This window comes from Malurus melanocephalus, unplaced genomic scaffold (assembly GCF_030028575.1).
Source record: "Malurus melanocephalus ecotype Western Australia unplaced genomic scaffold, MMel_1.1 scaffold_257, whole genome shotgun sequence".
Taxonomy (NCBI): domain Eukaryota; kingdom Metazoa; phylum Chordata; class Aves; order Passeriformes; family Maluridae; genus Malurus; species Malurus melanocephalus.
The window spans coordinates 642211-648478 of NW_026623489.1; the positions used below are offsets into that span (position 1 = coordinate 642211).

Below are 6268 nucleotides of genomic sequence, written 5' to 3' on the forward strand. Positions count from 1 at the left end.
GAGACAATAGCTTGCTAGAAACACTGAAGCTTCAATGTGAAATGCTTTTCTAGCAATGTTGTTTGTGCAAAGGGGTACTGACAGTCCTTTTTTTTTTCCCCCCCAGAAGGATCACACTTCATTGCCTTGGTATAAATAATCTGTTGAGGTTTTTTAACTCTTGCTTTAGTGGCTTGGCCCTACTCTTGAAAAATGCAGAACTTGTGCCATTGAGCCAAGCCTTGAATGTATGTGACTGGTGTATGAGCACTGGCTGGTACTTAYGTTAGAGGACACTGCTTAGAAGCACATTTCTGGTTACACAGGAAAATGKTTGTCATTCTCTCTCTCTCTGTATCTCTTTTTGGATTGATAGAAAAGGGGAAAGTTCATCCTCTCTGCTTAAGTTCTGTATGACATCTTGGAAGTTTACAAACCTTAAACCCCCAGGAAAGAGTTACCATTTTTATGTGGGCACTTTGGTTTCGCTGTCACTGTGAAGGATAAATGTAAACAGTTAGAAACCGCAGGCTCTCTTTGAATGACAGTCTTTCAGACATGCAGAGCAATGAATTATGTAGTGTGGTATTGCTAATAGTTGATTTTGGTGGGGATTTTTTTTTAAGCTTTATTTCAAGTAGAACTTTTTTTTCTTTTCAAATTTACATTAAAATTCATTTAAGTATTTGAAGGGGTTTTTTGTGGTTTGAGTCACTTTTTTAGCCTAGTCTTTATATAATGAATGAATAAAGTGAGTTTAGTGGCATCTGATGTAGAAATTCAGTTAAAAAGTAAATAGGAAACCTGACAGTTTCTAAATGGAAGTTAGTCTTTAAGGACCATCAGTCATACACAGATGGAACTAAGGCAAAGCTGAGATGAAGCTACAAGGCTTACATTTCTTTAAAAATGTCAAAAGCTGTACATGGTAGAAACATTTTGTTATGAAAGTTTTGCTAGTGGACACAGTTGGTAAGTCATGACTGGAGGTACAAAGTTTATACTTTGTAGAGACTATTAAAAATGAAATTTGCTTAAATATTTGGGAAAGAAAAGGTCACGAGTGTCAGCTAATTTTCTAAGAATTACTTAATTTTAGTATTTTTAAAAGTAAAGTTGTTCATTACCAAGGTTCTCTACTTCCTGTGTTTTCCATTACATACATTCCTCCAGAAGTTTTAGGACACTTAAATTGGAATCAGGTCAAATTTTACCTTTTTAAAAAGCTRTTTTTTTGTGGGGGGTCCCACACTGCTAAAACTTTCAGGAAAATGAGACAGCTTTACTGGCTTCAGATAGGGAAGCCAAATGTACATGCAGAAATTGAAATTGGCAAAAACCTCAGTCAAACTACCTTTTRATATATTTTTACAGTTCTCATTTTGATCATGTGCCTTTTGTTATGCTTTCATTCATTGTATTTTGGTTTGTTCTTGTGTATATATAACTATTCCATATCAGTCTTTTTAAAAAGAGTTCAAATTTATCCCTGTAAAAAGCATAATTTTTTTATGTGCTGATGTGGTATATCTATAACTTCTCAAAATTACCCTTTTAGTGCAGTGTTTCAGTTGTGGGAGCTTGTTTTGTTGTTTTTCAGCCAAGTACTGTTTAACATTTATCTTACAAATCGAGTCATCACTCTACCAACCGGCTGTAGTGACAGGCATTGCAGTGCTGTGTGTTTATCATTAATGCTTCTTGATGTGTCTCTAACTGTGCTAAGGTGTGTCAAGATTGCAGCAAACCTTCATACACCAYGTTCAGTACATTTCAAACTACTGCAGCAGAAATAAAATTAGAAGTGTCTGGGAAATGGGTGGAGAGAATCATCTGCTGGCTTTCTGGTTGTACATGCTAAACRCTAAACAAAGTGCAAAACCTAAGTAAATTTTCTGACACCTGTGACAGATGTTTAGACTTAAATCAAACCACCTTATCCWAAGTTAGCTYTGCTGTCTCTTCTTTTAGAACATTTGGTACTCGAGGCACTAGATTTAGATTTCTGCAGTGTTTCAGTGCAGCTGCAGCAGTATAAAAGAAGGACAAGAAGCAAAAAACTGRTTTTTCCCTCTGTAYGTGTGTGTGCATGCATATGTATGCAATTCTTAGGTGAGGARGGGTAGATACTATATTCTGATGTATACATGCACTTGAGTAGGGAAAAATGAAATACTCCTTGATACACATCACATTATGCTGCCATTTTGTAATTCATTTTTGTTGGGCTTTCTAATTTTAGGAAAGAAAATGTTGGGATTATGAACTCTAGCTTGATTATCTTTTTCAGGGATTTATTGTGAGCAGCTTTTTGATTGAAAGATGTTTGAGAGATGAACCAGCATTTATCCTGCAAATAGCAAAGTGATGAAGTAAAAATACTTATTAAAATTAATGTTGCAAGATCAGTTTAAATTGCTGTATTATCCCTTTAGTTTTCATTAGGAAACCTTCATAAAAATATGGAAACCTTCCTTATCTTTGTCCATTTAAAATGCAGATTTCTTTGAACACCCTTTCTGATGTGAATTTGAAGTTTTTTACCAGTATACTTCATTCTGTAATGCTGAACATCATGTTGCAGGCAGTAAGCATTAGATCTAGTATTTGTAGTTCACAAGTGTGTTGGTCTTAAATACATTCAACATACTTCTGCTAGCATTAACATCATTAAAGTCATCAAAATAGTGAGAAAAAAAAGATGTTTTCTGACAAAGTATTTATTTGCACTACTTATGAATACTGGAGTTTACTGGGACAGGGTTTTTTCTCACCATGTGAGGTTTACTTGTGTGTGAGTAGGTACATTTGTCACATGTTGACAATCAATTGCCTCAGCTGTGTGTATACTGTATGTAAATAGGAACGTATTTTTACAGATTAAAGGGGAAACCTGCATCTTAGTGGTGGTAAAGCTACKCTGCAGTAAGGTGACCCCAACCCTAACTGCTTTTTGTCTTCAGATACTATGTGGTTTGTTTTACTTAAATGAAGATTATTAGGGTTCTTGGAAAATTTTAGCTCCAGGGGAATTTTCCTCTATTTAATGTATAACATGTTCAGAGAATTATATTTTGAAAGATTAATTTTGGAATAGATAATTCTATGCTATGGCTGTATTTTAACCTAAGAGTTTGAACTTGTCCTGTTTTATCATGAATCARTGGCTACCTTCTTGAAGTGTTCAGCATTTTAACTTTGGTCACAAACCAGACATTTTTGTTTATCTTGGCATACAAATTTAGATTAATTTGAAGACTAAGAGAACCAAGAATGACTTTTTGAATAAAATCATAAAAATCAAACTGTACAGTATAGATACTGTGCTCATAATCCTAGAGGAGGTGTGGAAAAAGCAATGGAATATGTTTGAATGAAATTCAAAACAAAAGTACTTTGATGTTAGTAGATCTAATAATGTCATCCTTAAATTCTCTCATTGCCAAAGATATTGCTACCTTGGCACGTTTAATATAGCATTAAAGCCACTAGCTAGGTGTCATTTTTAACAACCATTTATATCATAGGAATAGTTTTCATCAGAAGAGTAAAAGTGCCCATTTTATTTCAGTTCCTTTAGGATAATTGCAGGACTAAAGTTGCAAAATATCATTCCTTTTCAGTCATAGTAAGCAAAGAAGCCAGATCCTCTGTACTTGTATTGCATTCTTGATTTACATAGATTTTTTCATTTATATTTTCTTCAGTATTTTAAATACTATTTGTTTCTAGCATATGGGCCTTAATCTCTGTTAATTATTTTTGGTTTTACCCCACTGCATTTGGATAAACTTTACTGTTGAAAGTTTTTCTGTTGGTGTTTCAGAGTAGTAAATCTTGACATGGGTATTGTGTTAGTGAATACATGGATCAGTCTGTCAAAATTTGTATGTCATGACCAGCTGAAGAGMCAAAATACTTGCCTGCCTCTTCCACAGTCGTGGAAGATGATGGTGAGCTTGGTTTGTTCCTRAAAGCAGTAAGTGGGTTTTGCAAGRCTGATRCRTAYAAGGTTTTCCATGCAGTCCTTAWGAAATTTTATTTAAAATAATCATGGAACAAGATTTTAAAACAACAGCCAACCATTTCAGATAAACTTGCCTAGTAAGTTGGTGAAGTGTCAAGGCCTGTGACATTAAAAGTTTAGAAGTTGTACAAGTCTTAAGGATAGCTTACAGCTTCAAGAAGAGACTTCAGCAAAAATCTGTCCCACGTTAATCATCCATATTTGAGAGTTAATGAAAAAAAAAATTACACTTTTTGCTTCCATCTTTTATTTATTTTTCTCTAGGCTATAGCTCTCCCTGAATTTTTTTTAAACTGTGTTCATAAGATTTTACCAAAGGTGGTATCTGAGGGACCAACTGAATTTAAAATGRTCCATAAATTATCCCTTCTATAATAAAGGATTACAAAGCTTTTCCTGTGAAGAGCTGTTGATGGGAACAGATGTATATAAAAACTTTGTATCTGTACAGTAAAACATTGCCCTACATTTTAGCTTGTGCAGGATGAGCAGAGTGATGAAATCAAGTTTTATTGACCAGCTACTTGGTTGTGAGCTCCCGTGTTTTACAGTCTGTAAGATTTAAGCAGTTATAGCAAAGGTTATCTTTGCATTCTCATACAAGGTTTTAAAGCAATTTAAATTTTGAGTCTTGAGAAGATTATTAATGACTCATAAAGTGTGGTTTAGAATTCACACAGGTTTTGGTTTAGAGAGTAAAATGGTCAGGGRTGATTAGTGTTTAGAAGTATCTGCTGGTAAAGTGTCTCTATGGTGCTTTGTCATGGAAACTTCCTTACAAATCGGTAGTGAATCCTATGTGTTTTGAGTCTCATCCTCCCCAGAACTGATCACAAAACAGAAAAAGTAGAGCAACCTTTTACCTTTAGTTCTCAAACAAGTACTTTCGAGTAACAGAAATACTGGCTATTGACACTGTTCTTTCTGTTCAGACAGTTACTGTTGTTGTGCTAGAATTTCATGTTATTAGTTTATGAAAAACACAAGTAGTAATAACTTTGTGGCTTCAAGTATACAGTAGATGTGAGTTAACAATCAACTCAGGATAAATCAACATGTCAAAGTATTAATAGATTCTTAGTACTGGGGTGTGTGGTGTGTGTGTGTGTTAGTGTGTCAGTGTTCAATGATTACTTTGAAATGAGACTTCTGTTTTCTTGCACATAGTGCATACTTTAGGGGTGGATACTACTAGCTGGTTATTTGTGGACAAATACCATATAATTAAATAAAACTGAGTCAATTAACACTTTTTTCATATTGAAGATTCCAGGAAAAAGCTAATAAAGATTTTTAATAATCAGCTACTCTTAATACATTTTGGATTTACTATGGTAGCTTTTATTTGCTATTAAAAGACCCCAGTAATTAAATTGATATATACCCCATGCTGCATTTTTTAAATTTGTAATTCCTGTACTTGACAATGAGTTTTTTGATCTGTTTTCGTCCTTGTGAGAATACAGGATTTGCTCTCTGTTTTACTAGCAAAAAGAAACATTCTGCAAGGGTTAAAAGATTATTTTCTTACTTTTTTCTGTCATACCAGGTTTGTTTCTCTGAACTAAGGTTTCTGAGGATTTTTACTACTTTAGCATTATGTAATCTCATAGAAGGAGCGTAAGCAGCATGTAGCCCACTTCTTGTGGACACACAGGCTAGGCAAAAGGACACAGATGGTGGTGTGAGCCCCTTTGCACCAGCATAGCCCTGCGTGCTGGTATGAGCCCCAGATGTTTGAGATTCGGTACTGGTGAAGGACTAAATCAAACAGGTTTTTAATAACTGTAACCTCTGCTGTATGATGTCCTTTAACWTGGGACCAGGGAAAGTCTTCATTCTTAGTCCTGAAGAAGGCRCGTATTGAAGATCATGTTATTGGTGCATGTAAGCCATTATCTTAACTGTCTTACTGAGCTGGTTCATGCTGTTGACTTGTTGAAATGTGAAATGTAGTTACTATTGACTTTGTAAATACCTGCCAGAGAAGAAATATAATTATTTTAAATCATTGTAAATAGAGATGTATAAAACTCTACACAGTCTGCAATGCAGAAAAAAAAATATATATATATAAATATATAAAGATGTTAAATAAATATCGTGCTGTTTCTGAACAGAAATGAATACTTTGTGAATTGCTGGCGTTTAGAAGTGTGATTCACGCCTGTGGGGGTGGGATGGGACGTGAGGGGAGTTGTGCTGGGGGAGGCGGGAACGAGAGGGGAGTTGTGCTCGGGGGAGGCAGGGGGGTTGTGCCGG

The 6268-nt window shown here is 35.0% G+C and overlaps 1 protein-coding gene across 1 annotated transcript in view; it reads left to right on the top strand.

Moving 5' to 3' along the window:
* LOC130579163 (hyccin 2) overlaps positions 1–6268 on the top strand; it is a 68440-nt gene that overhangs the window by 44166 nt on the left and 18006 nt on the right. The window lies entirely within an intron of this gene.